The 24,024-nt window shown below is 36.8% G+C and overlaps 1 long non-coding RNA gene across 1 annotated transcript in view; it reads left to right on the plus strand.

Annotated features, from left to right (window-relative positions):
* LOC119695364 overlaps window positions 1–22,672 on the plus strand; it is a 35,320-nt gene extending 12,648 nt beyond the window's left edge. Inside the window, exon 3 of the long non-coding RNA XR_005255190.1 lies at window positions 20,427–22,672. This is a non-coding gene — a long non-coding RNA (uncharacterized LOC119695364). The remainder of the gene's footprint in view (window positions 1–20,426) is intronic.
* The last annotated feature ends 1,352 nt before the right edge of the window (window positions 22,673–24,024 follow it).

A 24,024-nucleotide genomic window follows, 5' to 3' on the forward strand; every position in this document is an offset into this window, starting at 1 on the left:
TAACTGTGAAGTATTACCTGTCACGGAAATTAAAAGCACTCATAGCTTGAGTACAGCCTGTAGTCTGACTATTGAACCATGACTAATACCCCAGTACAATACACTCTACTTCTGCAAACCAAAAGTGAAGTACTTTGGAAACTATTCAAATGCTTAAAATTACTTAAAATTAATATAGATTAAAAAAAACAAATGAGAACTATGAGCTAGAAGATGCTATAAAATCTGGAAAATAGATCGCTAAGAATGACATTTATGGGTGTTTTCTGATGAATTCTGAGGTCTCCTATAAGAATAGTGGATATAAGGGGCTGAATATGGGCAGCACAAACCAGAGAACTCCAAACACGGGCAGCAGTGAAAAGAAAACACCAAGGCACACAGATGTTCTAGCCAATGTTTGCACATATTGTAAGAACTGCTATTCCCACCTTAAATTTTTTCTTGCTAAGATAAATGCCATTGCTCTTACATTTTGATAAATTGCAATGTTGAGTCCATTAGATAATCTTATGTAAAACTGATTTGAGATGGGCTGCAGGAATGCAAATCCTTAACTACAACATGCACCAGCACAGATGAGAATGTTTACCCAGGCTTTGGATGGATCATCTTGCACTGTGCAGCAGTGGATCCTAGGACTTTGAGAAATTCCTATCCAGATTCCCCTACAATGGACAATCAGGATACTATACCAGTATTAAAAAGGACATGTACTTTTTAAGTCCTTAAAAACCCAGGGGTGTTAGGAGAAAATCTTCCTCAGATGTTATTGGTAAATTGGCTGGTTAATACTCATGAACCTCACACTTGAGGAGACAGGCACCCAAGTGGGTAGGACAGGAGGAATGTCAAAAGATTTGTGACTGGTTCAACCATTCCCCATTTGTACGATATTTTTTGGTTGGTTTTGTTGGTTTTCTTTTAACGCCAGAATTTTGCTGGCAGCCATTTCAACAGCTTGTCTTTGGTTGTGAGAAAGACAGTTTCTCTTTCCATGTGCTCAAAAGATATAAAAATACAACCAAACATACAGTAAAAATACAGCTAATACCATATGTAACATCCAACATACTGTAAAATAGAGCATTATTAAATTAAAAAAAAAAACCCACAACTGGTCCCCAGAATGCTGGGAATCCTTCTCCTATGTGAATTTTTGTAGCTAAGATTACTACTAGAGAAAGATATCCTCCCAAAGAAGTGGAAAAACAAATAAAATATTTACACACATCATATGATCCTCAATAAGCTTTTCCCTTATTTTGTTGAATGAGAAGGAGGTTGCTAAGCTTTTTTTTTTTTTTTTGTGAGGGGAGTTGAAATGCATTTCAGTATTTCTATCATCATTTTATTAGCTCCAGAATAAGTTATAAAAAGATATTTTATTTATTGTTCCTCTTTGCAGTGTTGCCACAAATATAAATTACATTTCTTTTCACCCAACTACTTCAGTATCGTCATTTTAAAAGAATATGGTACCACCATCCAAACACAGTACCTTAATTTCACAACATCAAACATAGCTTCCCAAACTAGCAAATACATCTAGGCTACCAATACCTGTGCAATTTGATATGCTGACACATTTTTTTCTGTCTCATTTTAGTAACTCATTGCCATAGGCTACAAACAACTCTCACTCCCTGAAATGTCATACATAATTAATACGCAGTCAATTTTAAAAGAGGAAGTTCTTCAGACCCCTTGAACAGAGCATTCCTTTCACTTTCTGTCCTACCATAAGGGCTAATGTTAATGCAAATTCTACTTTCAAAGTAGCCATATTTTGATGGTCAGTGAAAAACTCTTACATCATGATATTCTCAACCTTTGGTTGAATATACATAAGCATTGAAGCTCAGCTAAATGTGTTAGCCTACCTAAGCAGTGATTCACTGACTGCAAGTGCAGCCTACATAATTTATAAATGTACATATGCTTTTGGCCTATAGGGCTTGTTTGGCTTGTGCATAAACAAAAAAACTACTCTATATATTCTGTATGCATTTTGAGTATCTGTAAACAAATACAGTACTACATACTTAAAAGATATTTTTTCATTATGAAGTGCTGTACCTAAGGCCTGTGACTCCTGGACTGTTCAAGCCAAATGCCATTCAGGAAGCAGTTTCTGTCCCCCTGGTTCCTGGTTTCAGTTACTACAAGAGCTGTGTAGTTATCCATGTGATACCACTGGTACAACAGCATGTGTACACAGTTTGCTTCCACAAATGATGTTTGCCCACATAACTATTTGAACATTTAGCTGCACAGTCAGTTAAAAAAAGTAAAGCAGCCCTAGGTCTCAATACCTCATCACAATCAACTTCTTTGAGATGCAAAGACTCAACTGCAATGGCAACTGAAGCTTTGCAGTACATGTGGAAAGCCTTTGTCTTTGTTTCATTTTGCCACCCAGACTTAGCCTTGTTCCTTCATTTTTGCTTTCCTGTTGCCATTTTAGCCATCAGTCTTAATGCAGGTAAGGCAGTATTTCTTGCAGTCCTTTAACAGCAAATAAAATGTGAAATTTACACTTAAAAATTCTGCTTACATTAGACTGGGCAATAAACCTGCAAGTGTCTTACCAGATAGGTGCTAATAATATTATATAGGCCATACAATTTAGATCCTCTTAGTAAGAAAAACTAGAATGCAGTAGACTCATTTTTAAATGCAACTTTATGATCATAACACACAATTTACTTAGATTTTCTTTATGCCTGGACACAAGGAACCTGTACCAGTATACTGTTGTAAATCTGTTGCACTACCAAGAAAGAGGTGGCTAATATTACATTTTTTGGAGCATTTTATGGGTGTGTCTATGTGCTCTTGGTTGCCAGGTTTAAGGTCCCAAAGACAGACAGCTAAAGCCATTTGTGTCCCCACTGTTATCCAACATTCACTCACAACTGATGCCCATTGCATTCAACTCACTTTAAGAGGTTTGTTGGGCTCATTTGCTTTTACACTCAGCAATGAGAGGCCTTCTCAATATTAAACGAGAAGTGATTCCTGTGCATTTCACACATCATCTCCCACCACGCTCTGTGAGAATCTCACTGGCTCAGGCAGGATTGAACTCCCTGCACAAGAAAACTGCATATGCATTTCTGAGCTGATAAAGTCTGAGATGTAAGTGGCTCCCTTGCCTTGAAGCCAACATCCCTGAAGTTACAGGACATGGAATTTCTTTGCTTTTTACTCTCATCTTGATAGGCCTAAGTACAGTCCCAGCCAGGAGAGTTCCATATTTCTAGATCTAGGCAGACTCCTGAGGCTTGCATGAGTCTTCAGAGTGCCTATGACAGATTTAGTGACCTGCCCTTTCAAGCCTTAAGAAAACCACAAAGGTCTGGGCAACTCCTCCATATGTTTTGCATTTCCAGTTGAAGCTTTCTTGTTGGGAACCAGTTGTTTTGCACAAAAGAGATTGAATGTGAGCCAACAGTGGGTACTTAGGGGCTCTGAAATCAAATATGTGAGCTTGTCATCTGAGTTACCATGAAAGCACAAAGTGCAGCACTAACCACAGTTTAGGTTCTTATTCTCAGAGAACTTCTGTTTGTTTCCACAACTATGTTCCATTAACCAGGCAGGCTACAGCTAAGAATCAAACCAGGCTTCTAGCAAGGCCACTTTTGCCACTCATTCATTCAACCTCATATGAGAATCACAGAACAGTCTGAGTTGGAAGGGACCCAGAAGAATCATAGAGTCCAACTCTTATGTGAGTTGCTCATACCATCATTTTTCCTTGTGAACAAATCGAAGAAATTTGCATTCTGATTTAAACAACAGCTTCAGTGTACATTTTAATATCATATGTCCTGCACATTTCCCACATATTTTTACAGAAGTGATATATTTTGGAAAATTATTCATTTTCTGTGATCAATTTTTTCTGCAGACACATACCTAACATGCTCTATTATGTTGCTAGAAGCTTGTTTCCAGTTACAGAACCCCTTCCTTGGCATTTTCATTAAAAAGCTATTTTTCTGCATTGAGCTAGCTAAACTTGCTCTGGTTTTGACCTGGGTAAGGATAACAATTTATAGTCCAGCTTGCTTATATGAAAGATTAATAAAAAGATAATTTTTCCCTTCCTATAATAAAATGTTTACTCTCTAATAATTTATCTTCTGTGAATTGTCTAAAAACAGCTGGCATTTTGATACAGGGGAGAAAGGAGGGCTCTATCACAAGTCTGAAATTTCTCAGTGTGGGAATACACTATTCACTGACACCAAGTTCCAGCAATGCATTTATTATTACATCTAGCCAGATTTCTATTTTTTCAAGATACTCCATGTATCAAAGACACTATTTTATATAATCTATGAAGTCTGCAGTTTGTGGGAATTGTGGTTATTTAGCTAATTGAACACAAGCATGTGAGAAAACTGCAAAATGTCAATAAGAGGGCATTTATAAAAATATTCTCTGCTGCAATCAGAATTATTTTTCTTAAAATGTGATAAAGAAAACTCAAGTGTCCTCTGAAGAGTTACAGCATTATTCAGAGACCAAACTCAGTCTTTAATGTGTGAAACAGAAGGATTATAATTTTGCTTTTCAAGCAAGTATCAATAGAATTTAATTATAGAATTATGTCTGATGCTTCACTGATACTGAGTGTGCCTTGTAAAAGACTGTCTCACAAGAAAACAACATTATTATCTCTCTAGCTTGAATCTAGCACAAAATAACCTCTTACCTATCTCGTCTGCAGCTGTAGCTGGTTTATTAATCTTTATGCAGAAGATATTATCATAATATCTAGACTATCAAAAACTCATAAAACATCAGTTTTATGAGTGATGGTTCAGAAAATCCCTGACCAAAAAGGAAAATCATTGATATAAAGAAAACCACCCAATATATTAGTTCAGCTTCACTACACAGTAAGTCAAATTGTGAACCATAATAAATAAAACTGGATAATTGCAGGACATCTACCAAACCAGTTGGAACTATCCTGCTATATTTGTTCATCATTCACACAGAATCTAGGACAGGCTGCAGCAAGTGACATAAAATGGCCAATGGCTACCAACCACACAGGTAACCTGCTGTGAAAAGTTAGTGCCAAAAAATTACTCTCCTGTGCATAGGACACCTGTGGGTGAATCCTCTATAACACCAAAAGCTGCTAGCTGGCAATCAAGTTCAAACACCTGATCACTAGATACATGTATATTTACTTGGTCCATCTGTAGCACAGAACATGTGCCAGAAGTGTGACTTAAAGTGAGTTAGAAAGGAGCAATATAGTGTACCACATGTTTAAGAAACAGTTAATAAATGTGCACTAAATATTTTATTACTTTTTAAATTCACAATCAAAATGCTCTAAAGAAAGTGTAAACATCAGATTTTTAGTCATGGGATTTACAAGTTGTATAATTATAATTATAATTATAATTATTATAATTATTATTATTATTATTATATTTTGGGGACTACTGCTGTTGTACTGAAACCTGTTTTTCAAAGCCCTTAAAATTTCATATTAAGAGACATTTCTGAAAAACCCCATAGCTAAATCAAATAATTTCCCAACTGATTTCATTCGTTTGTCAGAATATGCTCAAAATCAGATCACTGGTACTAAATGCAAACTTTCTGGTACACATGGGTGAAAGGAGATCTAATGCATGATGGGATAAAGAACTGCCAGTCTTGTTAAAAACCAAGATTAATCTAAACCTCACTGAAGCTAATGGGACTTTCCATTAACTTCTACAGTCTTTGGATCAGGTCCTATAGTTTATTTTTCTCTGTCCTTTTATCTTCTCTCCCTTTCAGATTTGTTTTTCTCCTTTATGTGTTACAAGAGCAGCAGTGAGAGCTGAAATGGACAATGCTTAGCTGGCAGTCATTCTCTGGTAATTAGACCGAGCCTCAAACACCTGACCTGCACATCTATGGATATCAAGCACGTCTGAGTGCCCAATTACCCAGGAGTATTAAGAAATAGGTTTGGAGGATGGGCAAATGATTTGATTCTTAAACTCTTCTGTAGTTGATGCTGTGCATGCTTCATCTTCAGCACAGACTGGAAGACCCAAAGAGAGACTGGAGGTCAAACCCTGTCTGAACCATGATATGCTGTGAACAATCTCTTCATAGCGTTTAGGATCTTTGACCTTTAGAAAATCTACAGCATTCATAATTATATCTAAAGCAGCTTCGATGGTGTCTTCCCCTATAATGGATTCACAGACGTGAATAATACTCCCTAATTTTCAAGTATATCTTTTTCAAATTAATATTTCAAAGAGAAAAACCCTTATCTTGTTAAGAAGAAGAGTTTTAGGGTAGTAGCTCTTGCATAGGATGATACAGTTTGGTGGCCTCTCTTGTTAAAAATGTTCTAGTACCCATCTAATGCCCACTTATTTATGGATTTTAGACTAAAAGCCCTTTTTTGCCAGTTTTCTTCACAAGCACTTATCTCAGCATCCTCATTAGATGGTTTTTCTCTTTTCTTTTTTTTCAAGGCCTATCCATGCCCTTGGTACTTTCTTTTGTTCCATTCTGCAAAAGGAATGGCTTTAAAGGATCTCTCTCTACCAGTTTCAACTTTTTTTCCTTTGTAATTAGCCTTATTTGAGGAGCAGAAAAGTAGAAGACCAGAGAGAAATAATAATAATAAAACCCCCTGGTGAACAAAGCAGATGATGTTCTTTACTTCAATCATATGCTGTATAGTCTGAGTCAAAGAACTTGCACATCTTCCTTTTTTTTAAAAATCTGACTCATACAGTACATGCAAGCTAGCTGAGAGACAGTTTTGAAGCTAAAGAACAGGAATGCTTTATTTAGCTGGTTATTGTTATTATCAAGAGCTTATTTAAAAGCTATAATTAAAGAAACCTTTTGCAGATTGTAATTTGAAAACGAATCATATGTTTGCCATCATCTGCTGAGAAGGAATATATTGATAGTGTTAATACATAAGTGTGTGAATAAGAAAGAATATAGTCTATTATATTAATTGGCAAGTGTATGAATCTTTGAAAAATAAGCAGTGAAATAAGATATGGGAACTAAAATGGAACCTGATAATGAATTAATGTAGAATAAAGTCTAGAACTGCTCTTATCATAGCTAAATCTAGTGTCAGCCTTTATTCAAATAATCAAGGAGGTAAATTTCTTTGCTAATTCTCTTTCAAACTTAAAAAATATCCAATACATATTGGCAGTTCTGACAAATCTTTAAACTCTAGAAAGCATTTCAGCATGCATAACACTGGTGGAAACACGGAAATATGAATTTATAGTGATTCTGAAATTCACTTGTGAATGGTTCAGAAGAGCCAAGGAAAAAAAAAGGGTCCCTTTACTAACAGAGGGAATTGATTTTTTTTCTTTTTCCAAACTTTAAAAAAAAAACCCAAAATCCAAAAAAAATATTTGTACCTTCAATATCAATTTCTGACTTCCTACAATTTGTTTGCATTTTTCTGTCTTTTTTCCTTCTTGGTATGTAGTTCTTGCTAGATTAGCTATCTAAATGAATGAACATTTACCACCTGGAACAAAAGCATATTTGAATTTTTAAAAAGCAGAACTCTCCCCTAAAAGTACTTCCAAGGACTTTCATTAACAAGATGTACAGAAGATATTTTACTACTGGAAACCTACAGCTGTGAAATCATGAGCCTTTTATGTTTTTTATGTTTTTTTAATCTGTGAATTACATAAGCATTTTTATTATTCATATCACTTTGAATAAGTACATAAAATTTATTTTGACTGCTACCAGTAAGTCAGTTAGCTTTTGGGTATTTGAAGATTACTACATTTGTGTCTTGTGTTGACCATCTTGATTTTATGCTGAGCCTATAATAAGTTCACCCAAGCCGACAGTAATTTCCACAGATGTTATAAGGTTACTGATATTTACCATAAAAGAAGCAACATGCATGCAAAGCTTTAATCTTTTAATTTTTGCTTATATGTCTAACTTTAAATAATTTTAGAATTATCCAAGTTAAACTAATTTTGATGGGTATCCAGTTCAGTTAAATATTTCTACTACTGTGCATTTTACTCACACTACAAGATCTTTTTGAATCTGCAAAACTGTCTGGAAAGAGTAATTCCAGTAAGATGATTGCCATTTGTTCCACTGCTTTTGTCAGAACAACCACCATTTTTGCCATTCATTCTTTTTAATTTTAGGCAGAAGTCTAGTGAAAATAAAGCAGTGTGTATCATTTCAGAATGAACACTGTATGCAATTGAACCTTAATAAATAAGATCTGAATTTTGGACAGAAAGTTCAGACATTTTTTATCTAGATAGGAACACTCTTCCTCATCTTGCATATCCTGAACCCAGTCAATCTACCAGCACTCTCTGTACCAAGATATGTAGGTTCACACTTGCAAAATGGGGGATAATACATCAGTTTGTTGATGCTAAAACCTGCAAGTCTGAGGTGGTTAAATCAGTATTTTATCTCTGTACCTACTCAGATATTTTCCTGTGGTCCCTGCTCATTTACAAAATTGTCTCAGATAATGCAAATACATTATGCAATCCATGCTTGCAACAGAACGATCAAATTTAGTTTGTGGCCTGCATTGTTTAAAGAATTACATCTGTTTCTGTTAGTATTTTTAAGATACTCAGATATACTACATTTTATCAGATAAAGGACTTTCTTTTTTTGGAAAGGGAAGTTTACCTCCTCCTTTAATTTCATATTTTGTGTACTTTCTTTTATATTTTAAGTTACAAGCTGACATTTTTAATTGATCCTCTATCTGAACGCAGCTATGGCCTCAATATGCACAGGAAAGGCAGACAAACATCATAGACTTTGCAAAACCTATGAATGTGTAAACACCTGTGCTGCTTCACCTGCATGAAGTTAGGCACAGAAAACATCGGTGGGAAAATTAGAAACTGACTCTTGCTGAGGCTAAGGGAAGGTGAAGAGATTTATAGAAGAGATTTCTATTTCCGTCTCTCCTTAATAATCCCAACCTAACACACTGAGAAGAATATAGAATGAATGAAATAATTTTAACTGCATCCTGCTAGAATAAGCATAATTGGATGCAACACATATTTTCAAAATCTTTTCAGTTACATTGTACAATTAAATTTCATTTAGCAGGATGTTGCATAGATTAATGATCTTGAATATTAAGTATTTTTTTCCTTTTCATTTGTAGGAACTTACCTACCTATTAGTGGTAATTCACTTTGTCTGGCAGTAGGTATTTTAAGTGACTATTTCATACAGGAAATTACTCCTCCCTATGTTTTAAAGAAATTAAACAGAAATGAAAAGCCTGAGAGTCAGTTTTCTCAATTTAAACTTGTACCTACACTCTCAATCTATTTTTTGGCCAGCCTGTGTTTATGCTCAGGGTTGCCCCGACCCAGGTGCAGGCCCTTGCTCCTGGCCTTGTTGACCTTCATGAGGTTAGCATGGGCCCACCTCTCAAGCCTATCAAAGTCCCTCTGGATGGCATTTCTTCTCTCCAGTGGGCTGACTGCACCAAACAGCCTGGTGTTGACAGCAAACTTCCTGAGAGTGCACTCAATGACACTGACAGGGTTGCAAAAAAAGATGTCAGTCTGTGCTGGTCCCAGTATAGGCCCCTGAGGAACACCATTCATCTCTGGGCTCCACTTCAAGCCATTGACCACAACACTTAAAATACGACCATCCCACTTATTCCTTATCCACAACATGGATATCCATGCATCAAACCCATCTCTCCAGTTTACTGACAAGGATGTCATGCAGGAAAGTGTCAAACACCGGTCAAACACATCCCACTTTGAGCAAGAGGCTGGAGTAGGTGACGTCCATAGGTTCCTTCCAAACAACTTTCCTATCATCCTCTGACTAAAGTGAATGAATAAATACTTTAATTAGGCACATTAAACTTTTCACTTTGTTACTCATTCACAAAAGAGCGATGTTACTGAAACCCCCTATTTTTCATAAAATCTTTCTTCAAATACTGGAAGCAGAAGCATCAGATGGTTCTGAATGCCTTTAATACAGAATGACTATCTGTGGTTCCATGGCCAAATACTCTTACAGATGAGCCTACCCCTTGATTATGGATTTTCATACTCAGCAGAGAAAGAAAGCTGCTCTGTGTTGACAGACGTGAGGACCATAGAATTGCTCTGATCCTGCTGTGCAGAACTTGTTCCTTTGTGAAAATGCATTTATATACAGATCACAAATGTTGTGAGTCTAGCATGTTGTCAGCTCAGTTAAAATGGTATCCCAAAGCAGAAGATTTGGAAGAAAACAGATGAGGCAGAATCAGAACTATAATGACTGGTAGCACACATCTCAAAAGTGTCTTTCTATGTTACTCATGACTGATGTCAGACTCCTGCTGCTAAAGGCAGCTGGGCACTCTAACCCTGTTCATGAACTGATGAAATGTCCTCTTTAAATCAACCCCGTTTGTTCTCTCCATTGCTATTTTAAAGAGGCTGTTCCAGGGCTCATTCTTAAAAACATTTTAATTTTCAATGACATGCATGACCAGATCAAATCTTCTTTCTTGCGCCAACTCAGATCTTTTTTCATAAAGAGATCTACCTGCTACCAAGGGTTGAGCACTGGTAAGAAAATTTGTTTCTTGATTGAAAATTAAAGCAAATTTACTTTTGTTTGCAAATAAACAAGAAGTGTTTTGCCATGAGTTCCAAAAGTCAAAACCACATTATTTGTGTTTTTTCCAGCACCTCTTTTTCTTTAGATTTAGTAAGTAAAACAAGACTCTAGGGAACCACAGAGCAGCAGGAAAGAAGGACAGAAACTTACTTCTGAGTTTTGGGTGGATCAGCCTCTACAGGACTTGGCCTCAGCCATGCATATGAGCTCCCATATCATCAACACTAATGCTGCAATGGCACTCTTAATGCCCCAAGTATTGCCAATAGCCTGAAACCATACACAGCAAACCTTTCTCAGTACAGTCTGAGCTGAAGGCATCCATGGCCAGTCTGTTCTCACCAGACTTTACAAATCTTGCAGGCACCTAAAAGGGTTATCTCAAGTCCTCCTCACAGTAAATAAAATATTCTTTAAAAGGCTTTTGGGGATCCTCAGGGCATTCCAGTATTGCCAGGAAGATGCTTTACCCTACCTAGTAGAGAAATACATAACAATGTGCTTTAAAAATTAAAAATTTAAAAGAATCTGAATAATGCTTCCTGTCAATTTTCTAGGTTGGCATCATGTAATTCAAGAGTGAACCATCTCAACAAACTCATTTGGAAATGCCTGTCTAGCCTGTGGAAAAGCTATGTAAAGCTGTGTACACAGCACAATACATAATGAGGTTTACACTTGCTTTGGGTTTGTCCTGAGGAATGTACAGCAATTCTGACACAGTTTCTGTCAGTGTTACCAGCTCAACATGCAGCTCAGTAGCACAGGAATCTATTTCCTGTTCAAAAGGGAAAAAAAGACTTTAATATTTACAGGTTAATTGTCTCAAAATATTATCAGTTGGTTTTCCTTAAAAATAATTAAGTGCCTCTTTAGCAGAATTAATGAAAAAGAATATTATTAAGTAGATGTTAAAACTACAGGGCCGGACAAAAAATTCATAAAGAAACCAGTGTTTTTCTATCTGCTTCCTTAGATTTGCACAGGTTATAGTCTCAGACCACTCCCTTTTGACCTGAACATAAGAATGAACCAAAATGAAACTGATCAGGGTCTTGTACTCTGATTTGCCAAAATAATTGCATTTTTTTTCCCGACATGAACCAAAGGGAGCTGTGTGCTCAATTGGGGGGATATATCCTACCAGCAGAAAAACTATGGTTTACTTACATATTTTTCTGAATCTTGAAAATAGAAAAAGTGAAATGATAAGACATATTTGGTTATAGCATACATACACAAACTAAAGGGCCATCAAACTCGAACAGATTTGTACACAGAAAAATCTCTGAAAATTGCAAAGAGCTGCTTGAAAACTCCAAAGCAACAGAATTTCTCAGGAAAGCAGTAGTCAAGCAAACAAACATACAGTGAAAAAACCAGTTTTTTCAGTAGGATTCTAGGGGAGGGTAGGTTTTTTTTCTGTTTGAGTTTCTGTTTGTTTGGGTTGACTGGGGTTTGTTGTTGTTATTTGTTTTGTAGTTATTTTTATTTTGGTTTTGTTTGTTTGTATGTTGGTGTTTCTGTTTGCTTGTTTATTTTTGTTTCTTTCCCCAGAAAACAGATTGATTTGCTTGTTTTGATTTGATTATTTGATTGTTTTGCTGCTTTTAGAAAAACCAGGTTAGACTCAAAGCAGACTCAGACCATGAAGAATTTCAAACTGTATGTCTTCCTGTGTCTCAAAGCTAAAGGCATTCACACTGTGACCAGATCAGTGCACACAGCACAATGAAACTTCTGCTATGACTGTAATATATATAACTTTTGCATTACATTGGATGCGTGTTAAAGACTAAAGAAAGAATATTGTTCTTAAATACAAGGCAGAAAAGTGTAAAAATACAGATTTGAGATAGGAGTAAAATCAGATATTCTCAAGAGTTAAGCCTTCTTACAGATTTGCTACTGCTTCAACTAGTCTTACCAAGGTGTCTTGATTTACCTGAGCAATGACTCTATTACAGCTATACACCTATTCCACTACTTTCATGTTTTTATATACATACTTCGAAGGAATCATTCTTACTACTGTGGCTGACTTACTGAGTAAAGAGACTACAGTTCAAAGAGAAGACTAAAGTTCCCAATTGAGCTACAGAACTACACAGCAAAGAAAAAACCCAACCAACCAACCAACCAACCAACCAACAAAACAACATCAAAAACCCAAAAAAACCAAAACCCAAAAAAAAAAACCAAAACAGAAACAAATCACAAAACCAGAACATTTTGGTTGGAAAAATAGCTGATACTGAATCTGTTATCTCACTTGTTAAAAATTGGACCATGCTGCTCATTTTCATTTGTTTTGCTTTCATTTCTAGGCTCAGAATTTCCCCACAGATATCCACACACAATCTGGCTGTATAAATGTATGCCTCACATCAAAACAAAACTTTTTAGACTACAGTAAGCTTCTTAACATGCTTTGACCTGAAAATTCAGAAACAACACTTGTGAATCAGTATGAGGATTACAAAGAGTTTAAAACATATTATAAAAATTCTTAAAAGGGTAAAAGGTTTAGAATAAGTTGCATTTTTAGAGCAATATTCAATTCTTAACTTTGGTATCTTGGATACCACTATTTACAAGATAAGGAGCAATTTCAGAAAATAAAAATTCAGATTAAAAGAAAGAAAACACAGAGGAAGAGAACTACTCTTCACTGACCGCACTGACTGGCAATAACCCTCTTAGTTATATCAAAAGCTGTGTGATACCCAGGTGAACTTAGAAGTAATTTATTGCTCTTCTTCATTACTTGAAGAAGAGCTTCCTGTTCTTCTCTTGTCCTCTAAACACCCACTGACCAAACAAATTTCTCTCAATCTGCAGGAAAAGGGTAGTGAAAGTTTGCCTTTAGGGGCCCACAGAGGCAAAACCTTGTTTTCACCTTTCCCCATTGCTCTCTCAGGGCATAGCACTCCTGACTTCAAGGCAACATCAGCAGTATTCATTCACAAGCCTAGCCAGAACACCCATTAGTTATACTCAAGACAGTATCATTGTGCCCTTTCTCTAAATTCTATGTACTAACTCAACATAAAATCACAGTTTTGGGTATTGATCAAATAAAACATTTCCACTCGAGCAGTCCTGACAGAAAGCCAGGAGATTTGCTGCACAGCAGCACAGTCCTTTCATACATGTAGCCCATATACTGAGGTTTCCTCTGAAGTTTTGTATCCTGACAGCTCCGCCCCTGGAGTGCTGTGGGATATGCCTGAAATACTTCTTTGCCCTCTCTCTGATCTTTATTGGCTCTTCACCCCAACAGGAGACACCAGCCTCACACTGATCCTGTTGTTTGCCAGAGAGCTCCCCAGCTGCAAGGTGCCATGAACAGGTCTTGAGATAATGGTCCACGTTTGCAGAAAATGCTTCAGAGAAATCACGGGGGACCTAAATTTATTATTTTCCCCTCATTACCTGAACCCCAACTTTAGCCAAGTTTAATGACAAAATTCCCCCCATCCCCAAATTAGTAAGCGAGTATTAAATTTAGACTGAGTTCAATAATGGAAATCCTGAACTCCCACTTATACCCCAAGCCTGGTTGCTCAATCAGTAAGACTCTAATTTTTATATCTGTAATCTCTATTTTTTTTTTGGCTATATTTTGCTGTTAGTTTTAGGACACAAAGGCAAATATCTGAAGTGCCCCAGCACAGTAAGAATAATTGTAAAAGTGGCAGTTACAATCATACTTATTTAGTGAAGCTCATGGAGTGCTTTTTAAACTGGAGACTACATCCACCAGCAGCAATGCCAAAACTTGATGAACTGAAATAAAGAAAGAGGTAAATTTATGCAAAATTTACTTTTGTGGAAAAACAAAATGAAGCACAGGCTTAAGCATCCTGTTTGAATCACCTGAGACCCACTTCTTTAACTTACTCCACATTTGGAATTGCACACAGAAAAGAAAGGGCATGAGGTGATTCTTCTTCCTAAGCTAACATAACATAAAGTTGTTAATGTCTAATTTTGAACTCTACCTTTGTGCTTTCGCAGACCAGAAGGCAGAGCTTGACAAACTGGAGTATTTATCCAGACAAAAATAGCCACTCAGCTGTGCTTTAGTGCCATTTTCTGTCACACCAGCATGACAGCACTAAGTGTTTAGTTCAAATAAGTGGTTCCACGTCCTCTGATAATACAACATGGTTCCAGCATTCTGTTCACTACAATTTCAGCTCCATCAGGGGTGGCACAAGACAGCTCAGTATTCCCAGAGATTTTCAAACTGTGGTGCATGTGTTCTATTATGCACTCAACCCGTCTGGTCCATTTGGACTGGATTCACCAGGGAATACAATTAGCTGGCCATTTTATTTACACAACCCAGCCTGCCAATTTGTCTGGAGCTTCAGTTATTTTTTATTTTTCTCTTTCTTGCAGTTTTGAATTATTTTGGATGTGGCAACTATCTGTAGCACAGATTCTTCTTCCACTGGGCAGTGTGTAGGACAACCAACTGTTGCGGGACTCACCTTGGGGCAGTCAAGATCTTCATATTTGAAACAGTAGTTATTTCCTCAACAAACTCAAGTACATTGTTCTTTTAAATGAACCACTAAATAAGACTTGTTCTTAAAGTGCTGCAAAACAAATAATGGAGAATACGAATGAACAGCAACAGACAACAGCACACAAACACAGAGCAATGAATTAACTCTGCTCCCTATTGCACAACTGATCACTGCTCCCAAAGCAGGGCACTATTGCTGCCCTGAAGACCAGAATTTGACATAGGCTATTTAGTGTTTTAGGAAAGCAGGCAAATATTCAAAGAAATGAGACATGAAGTGATCTTATCCAAAGGACAGAGAACTTAAATAATCTCATGAAGCCTCACAGAACCACCATTGTCACTGTATTTGAGATATACTTTCCAAAGTTCTGTTAGCACATACAACACAAATATTTGATGTCAAAAAATAAGACCAGACATAAAAAGAAACATAAAAAATGACACTCATTCAAATTCGCTCATTTGAAATGGTAAATATGTGAAAATATTGTGTGCTTTTTCAGACAAGAAGGTTCATATATTATTGATTTTATGATGCCAAATATTTTCTGCCAAAGTCTTCACTATTCTTTTCTTCCTCTGTCTCTGCCTCTCTCTGCCTGCATCAAAGAAAAATTTCTCAGCCTCAATTTTTATCTTGAGGCAACACAATCTCAAAATGTTGCATACAATTAAAAGGAAAACTTAGTAAAATGTAACCACATTTCATTAAAAAATGGATTTTTTTTTCTCTGCTGCTACTCAAAACAAATTTCCTGTCTTTCAATTTGCCTAATGACTTTAATTATCTTTTTTCCAAAAACATGCTACCCCTGGACAAGCCCATAAAATATGTCCTAAGGTATCCTCTTGCCAAAAGCTTTTCCCATAAGATTTTCCAGTCAGCTTCAAGAAACTTACTGGGTTTTTGTAACGATTTATAATTAAAATTTAATATTAAACTTCTGGCAACACACCTATAAAGAATTCAAATAATTAAAGAAGTTATAGTACACATTGCAACCACAAAATGACTGATGAGATTACATAACATCTCTCATAATTAAAAAGGTTTCTATTACTGTAAGTCTTTTTGTGAACAATAATGAGTCAAATTGAAACTATCACCAAAAAAAGGGTTAGATGATAAAACATTATCCATGCATTTATGGTGATAGAGTGCCACAAAGTAGCTGGAGTGCATGAAATGTTCACTCTGCTCACTAACACCACCAAGCACATTTCCATGTACATAAAGAGGCTTGAAAGTAAAACTCAGAACCTTTATGGGACCACTTATTCGAGCATCCCTTATTCCTCAGGCCAGTTCACTGTCTCCTGGAATGTTTTCCCAAAGCACTGTGCGTTACTAGCTCCCCTCTTAGGGAAGTAGAAAGTCCTAAAATCCCTCCTCTGTATTCTGTAACTTTATACTGCATATTTGTTTGGTGGACTAATATAGCAGCTAGAACAAATACTCCTGCTGGTTGAGAGCATCTATGAAGCTACAGCAGGAGAGGGGGCACATTGTCAGGGAAAATGAAGTGGTTGCGTGGTCACTGTGGCAGAGCACGGTGAGGTGCTGACCTGTGAAGGTCTTAAAAGCACTGATGACATACCATAATCAAGCAATGCATCACTTAACACCTGGTTTTTGCACCTTCATCACTATCATTGCAAAGACATGTTCTAGAGTTTTGATTAACTGCTGGTAAATTTTACATATTTAGGGAGACTAGATTTTGGGGTTCATAAGGGTTTTTTACAAAACACACTAAACATATCATTGGTTTCATAAATTAGGACACCTCAGCAATAAACAGGAAAACTTCCAGAATACATTTAACAGTGTATAAAAACATTGGAACACTAGTTCATTGATCAAGACAGTAATTGTCTTTGTTCTCCTCTCCAGTTGAGTAGAAGTCCTAATACATTGTATTGCTGGAGTAGGATTGGTGGAAGAATTTGTGCTCCCACACCAAAAACCAGAGCTGTCTGGCCACTGTAATCACTGCTGGGATATAGGGCTCATGTAGTTTCTTCAACAAGACTGGTTGTAGTTATCTTAAGAGCTGTGTGATATCTTGGTGAACTTGTAAGTCATTTAATGCTCTTTGTTCCTTGCTGAACCTGCCTCCTGTGTTTCTCTCATGTCTTCTACATACACAATATTAAGATCAGAGAACACATATTCATAGGGCCATTTTTATTTCCTGCTGATGAAGGACAATCCCTTGGCAAACATGAAACAGTTACATCAGGAAGACGACATTTAAAAAGCCAGTTATTGTTAAAAGGCAGTATAGTAAAAAAGCCAACAATGACAAAAAGTTCCCAGAATGTTCAAATTCGGATTTTCAGAAACCTCTGAAATAACTATATCTGCCCTTAAGCCATTTGCCTGAGTACAGCTGCACACAGTGAGTGTGTAGGGACACCTTTCAAAGCCTGTGACTGTGAAGAGCAGACCACTGGGTATGGTTGGTCACAGGCAGGAGGCAAAAAAAGTCTGTTTAAGAGGAAATGGATGAACATAAAGACAGCTGCTAAAGGTAGGCAGAGTTTACCCTGCTGTTGGACTTTCTAAAGCAATGATGCTGACACAGCTCCTTCCCAAACAGTCCAGAAAGGTGCCTTAACACAATGAAAGAATCAATGCAACCACATCAAGATGGCTTACAGAGTACCTGAATGGTAACTTGATTCCATTTCTACTGGAGAAAGTGAACTCCGGGCCAAGCTAAACTGATAAAGGACAAGTTTTCTCCTACAGTACAAAACAAGCCAAGTCAAAGTCAAGCTCAGAAAGTCAAAAAGAATGTGTCCATTTCTATCTCCATACCGGAATGAAATTGTTGAAGCAGTTTCTTTTCTGCGTGAACTTCAGACTAGAAGTTCAACACACTGTACCTCATGTTCAAACTTCATTCAACGTTGTCAGCTTGACCATTTCCTAGACAACTTACAAGGATTTCCTTTTAATTTATAAATAAAAGTTTACTTTTTGTTTTGGCAGTATACTACTTTATGCTCAGTAGAAATAGTACATGTCTATCCCACCAAAACCATGTGCACATTTTGAAACATTTGGGGTCACTTAAGGTCTTCTTAGTTTTGTATCTGTTTTCAAGAACAGCAGGTTGACTTAAAAACTTACTTGAAAGGCATCAATCTGGTCATGTGGTTTCTGCTGCAGTCTCCAGACAGGGTAAGTGAGAAGGGGAAATAAAAAACAACAGTTGTCATTAATAAACACACCAAATTTATTTTGTGGTTTGTATTTCTGTGTTCTAGGTTTGAGCATGTAAAAGTGATCTGAATATTCTGAGAATTTCTCCTCAAAGAGATTGCTGCTGGTCTCCACTTCTGGATGTTGCAAAATATTCAGTGCTGCTTGAAAGGGAAAAGATAGCTTTTCCAGCCAAAATAGAATTTAGTTTTATAAGCTGTATCAAGAAATTTTCCACGTAATATTAAAATAACAAATATATTAACATTTTAATATGAAAAATACAAGAACTTCCAAATGTGGGTCAAAATTACTTTTAACATTTACAATAAAAGCTGGAGAGAAAATTATAAATTTCTAGCTAAACATTTAGCAATATTCTTCAGTTTCCTGTATTTCTGACAGATTATACAAATCTTATACATCATTTAATTCCTACACAGCTTAATAGTTTTTCATATTTCCCATGGACACTTTTGTCATCATTCATCATCAATTACTCAATTACATCATAACTCACCCTCTCAATCTCAATCTCTTTTTTTTTCCTGTAAAACAGATAACACCCATATTAACATTCCAGGAACAAGCCTAGCTCCTATGAAATAGTAAGAGAATGAAAAAAAAGTCCTTCGTTAAGTTTTTTCTGGACATACAAAAGAAAAAAACCCCACCAGCATACAAAGAAATTATGCAAATCATCTTTCTAAATGTACTTGAACAATCTGGAGATTTGTTAGTTGAAAACAAGAGAGTATTTCTGGTCCTCTGATAATTTTAATGGTAAAATGACCTAGGTGTGCCCCCATAAAACCCAAATACTGAATTCTTCATCGTTATTGTCATCACAAGAGGAGACCTAAAACTTGACATTGACACATACAATATGTGGTAGTCCAGAAATCAATAAGAGCAGTGACCTGCTTTCAACTGAAAAGCAGGAAAAATCTCTCCCAAAGGTCTTAATGTCTATGTGTCCTTCCAGCTAACCACCAATACACAAGAAAAATGTAGAAGCTTCAAACATGGTGATAAAATGGACAGAAGTGAAAAAAAACCCACTTGTTTTAAACAAGTATGATTCAGACTTATTTACATTACTAGTTGGGTTTTTTTCATACTGCAGAAGTCAGAAGTGGTCTGAAGTAAATGACAGAAGAGAGAGAGACTGAATGAAAAGGTGTTAAGAAGAGGTTAAGACAAAACCACCTAGCCAGAACAGCACACTACTTACAGAATTACAGTAGTCTTCTGACTAGAAGTGTGTGAAAAGCTAGGAGGGTATTTCTGAAGTACATCAAACACAGTAAAAGCTGAAGTGAGACCTCAAAGCTCTTTTTTTTTTCCTGAAACAGGTTATGAATTTAATTATGCAGAAACAGAACTGATATGTGCACATCTTCTTCTGAAGGCCTTGCAGATCCTTCCTAAAAAAATGGCTCCTTTATGGCAGCAAAGCCTCCAACTCTGATGAGTTTTAAGTATGCTAGTACTTGCTGCTTTCCCTTCACTGCAGACTCCAGCTCCTCTCTGAGTCAGACTGAATGCACAAAAAACACAACCATTCTGAAAATATGCTCATCCTTTCCCAGGGTTATGCTCATCCTTTCCCAGGGTTTTCTGCCAATTTCAAATGCTTAATTGCTGTTGCAAACTGCAAGGATATCCAAACTCAGTGGAATGAAAAATTACCTTTTTCCCTCTTCTAGTCTCTCCCTAATCCAGTTGCAGATTTTCTCCCTTGCTAATGAAAATGCAAGTATCTTTTGTGGAGGATTTTTCCTTTACAATAAAACCAAAAGTATCTCTCGATTTCAACATGATTGTTCCAGATCAACACCAATTCTGACTTTGTTTTTGACATTAGCATTGCTCTTTAAAACAAATTTGGTAGTTTCTCAGCAGTAACACCACATTTCTTTAATGCTTATTGACAGGCAGGTCAGTAGCCAGTGACTTTTTTTTTTTAATGACTGGATTCTTTTGTTCTCTTTGCAGTACCCACAAGGACTTGAATGACAGAAAGTTCATTTTTCTCCGAGTGAACATCTGATTAGAGTAGCCCATGCTTTACCCCCCTTTGGGAGACATGCTGTCAGCCAGCAAAGCCATGGTGGTCATCGTAGCTGTCACTGCCTATCCAACAGCTGCTCTGTTACACATTCCCTAACCTGGCAAGAACCGTGCCGCGGAGATTCTGCCGCTTTTCCCCGCCCTGGCTCTGTGCTGCCCTGGCCCTGGCCCTCCAGCAGGCAGGCTGGCTGGCAACTCTCCCTGCAGCTGCTTCCCACCCTCCCAGCACTGGTTCACCAAAGCAGGAGCTCTCCCAAAGGTACTTTCTATGGCCTTGGCCCTGGAGAGTGAGCATCACCCCATTAAGGAACCAGAACTCCTCAGCTGTAAGCTTGCGGTGCCCTAACCTGCTTGGTACCCACATTGTGCAGATAGTGGCACACTGTGGGGGTCTTTGCTGCACCAATGGAAGGAAATTATGAGGGAAAAATTATGCTGAAGTGGACATTTTGAATTATTTACACTCAAGGCAGAGCATGGCTTGATGAATAGAAAGTTAATCAAATCATCTCTGTATGTTGCCCCAATATGAAAAGAATTACGTCAGCACAGTAGCCATGCTCTAGCCAAGCGCTAGCTCAGAACACGGGCTAGGTAAGAAAGAATTCAATGCAAATTGCATTCAATAGATGGATGTCCTAAGCATCACCTGCACAGTCATTTCAGTTTAATGCTAAAGAGTTCAAAATGTTATTTTAATTACACAAAACTGGGTATTGTAATATTGCCTTTGGAACAATCTTTTATATTTCCATCTTTGTTGAAGATGTAATTAGAACATGAATAGAGTTTAAACTGCCACCACAGCTGGTTACACCTTCCTGGAGGGACTTTGCACTAATGGCAGGTGTCCTGGTTAGGATTGTATTTTATGTCTCTCACATATGAGTAGCTCTGTGTTCCACAATGAAATCCAGAACTGAAATCAATGTGAGACGTTCTTAAACATCATACTGTTCTAGAAGCCTGAAGGTATAGCAAACTGCTTTAATTTTTTTAGAATTAACGTATATTCTTGCTTGGGTAAACCACACAGAGCTTAAAAAAATTAAATTAAAAATTTTCCCTAATTTTTTGGCTAAGTGACAGCCAAGTGAAAAAGAGTTAATCTGACATTCCAAATGCAGTGTTTCTTTAGAACTCAGGGGTCAAAATCTAGCTGTTACTCCTAATCTGCTGCTCTGCATCAGAAAATCATGAAATTCAAACTTCAACTTCCCTTTCCCTACAGCTTGCCCCGGCATGGGAATTGATTAATCACACACAGCAATCAACTTTTTGGTATATAAGTGAATACAAATTACAATACTGATGGAGATTTAACTGTTGGTGTCATAGAACACAGTGCTCGTGAAAAAAACAGTTGGTTTATCCACTGCAGGGATTCAGTTACATTTCCAAATACCCCTTCAAAATAAAGCACAGAAAGACTGAGAGGATGGGCATTTTAATTGTTTTCTCTGCCTTTCTATTTCTCTATGTTTGTTTATGTAATTGATAATTTTTAAAAGGATTGTCTTCCATTTATCTCAATCCTTTGACTTACCAGAGATAACAAATTTGCTCTCCCATAATTTTGTTGCAGAAGTTCTGGGAAATCTCAAAAATGTTATGAACCTTACTGAAAGTTTAGAGCACTGAATATTCTTTCCTCTAAAATGTGAATTAGTCACTGAAATTAAATAAAACGTGTTCTAAAAAGGGTGTGTGTGTGGGGGGAATCTCCAAGAAAGAATGAATTTGAAAATACTTGACCAAAAATCCCTGCTTTTCTGAGTTGATTAACACTTAGTCCCAGTTATGTAAAAACATGACAGAAAGCTAAACATTAAAGTTACACTTTCTTCTGACACATCCCCATTCAGTCATGTCTGATGTTATGCTCCTTTCTAATTCTGTACAATAAGTCAGAAAGAGAAATAATAACTCTATATATGAAACTTTTACTACATTTCACATACATTACCAATGTATAATGGTAACAGATATGCAGTAGATGTTTTCATGCTAAATATGACGTTTGTAATGTCTTCTTGCTTTCTTTGCCCTTATGCAATTCCGCTTGTTAGGCCATTTCAATTGTTTATACTGCGAGATTTTTGGAATAGATATGTTAACAATGCCTGAAAAAACATACTCAAATCCCTCATACTGATGTTAATAATGCACAATGATCAGACTAATGCTGAATAAACAGTAAATAATAAACATAGTATATCCATATCCAACATTGCATCTTATTATGAAAAGTTAAAAAATATAGGCTACACCTTAACTACCTATTTAACTGGAGAGCAAAGACAGAACTATGAAATCCTAAATCCTAGTACCTGTATTCAACTCCCAGTTTCAGTTTGCCCTAAATTAATATTGTTACCATTGTCACTGAAGTTTCAGAACTGTCCAGCATTTCCTAGATGTTAAAAGATTTGTTTTACTAATTTTGCCAAGGGTTTTTCTTGAGTATCCATTTCTGTCTCAAGCTTCAATTACATTACAATACATAAGAACATACATGTCCTCATATAATTTTCAGTTGTGAGTAAAGGTTGAACATTGGTAGTAAAGCAAAGGACATGGTTAATCAAATGCTTTGCAGCAAAGAATTTGAACGTGGAAGTTGTCAGGCTCTTATGGCCTCCTAAATGCAACTGGAATCAATGGGATAAATCCCTCGAGTTTTCACTTGGATTCTGTGTATTACAAGACGTCACATTAATCAGTCTCATATCTTATGTTTTGGACTGATTCATAATTAATGATCCTTTAGACAACACTATGGTTTGACACATCAGCAGTGACCAACGCTTGCTGGACCCCCACCATCTAGCCATCAGAACTGGAGTCACCCAAAGCCTGCATTACTTAGGGGTGCACATATCCCAGGCAGGGAATTAGGTACACACCAGAATCAGATTGCAGAGAAATACATGTTGAGAGCTGAGTTTTCAAATCAGATCTCCCCTGCATTCAGCACTCACTTAACACTGAAATGAATGTCAATAGGTGAATGTACAGCAGCTATAAAACCACACTCAGCAACACAAAAAGATGAGAAAGGGAGATGAGGGTAGAAATAATATTTGTTTGCAGGTACAACAAGAATTTATCCCTCAGCTTGAAAATATGGGACATTATAATTTCACTGCCTTCACCAATAAGTCTCCTATACTCACAAACAGGCAAATACTTAACTGCACAACACAGATAAGATACTGGGAACTAAGAAGTTGATTTTCAAAGCAATGGATGTCTTACAAAGAAGCGTGTAAGACTTTTTTTTCCTTACTGAATTTCAGGTTTTAGAGTTATATGACTGCCAATTCTTCCTCTTGACGACATCCATACCTCAGTAACTAAAACCTCAGAATCAGTGCTGGTCAGCTGAGGTTCCTTAGCAGAGTAGTGTTAAACTTAAAGTCACATTGAATTTTCCAGACTGGTGAATATAGAGAAGCTAAGTGTTCAGTGTTATTACTGTTACATCACTCTTATTCACCTAAAAACTAAAGAGGAGGGAAAA

The sequence above is a fragment of the Motacilla alba genome, chromosome 2 (assembly GCF_015832195.1).
Source record: "Motacilla alba alba isolate MOTALB_02 chromosome 2, Motacilla_alba_V1.0_pri, whole genome shotgun sequence".
Taxonomy (NCBI): Eukaryota; Metazoa; Chordata; class Aves; order Passeriformes; family Motacillidae; genus Motacilla; species Motacilla alba.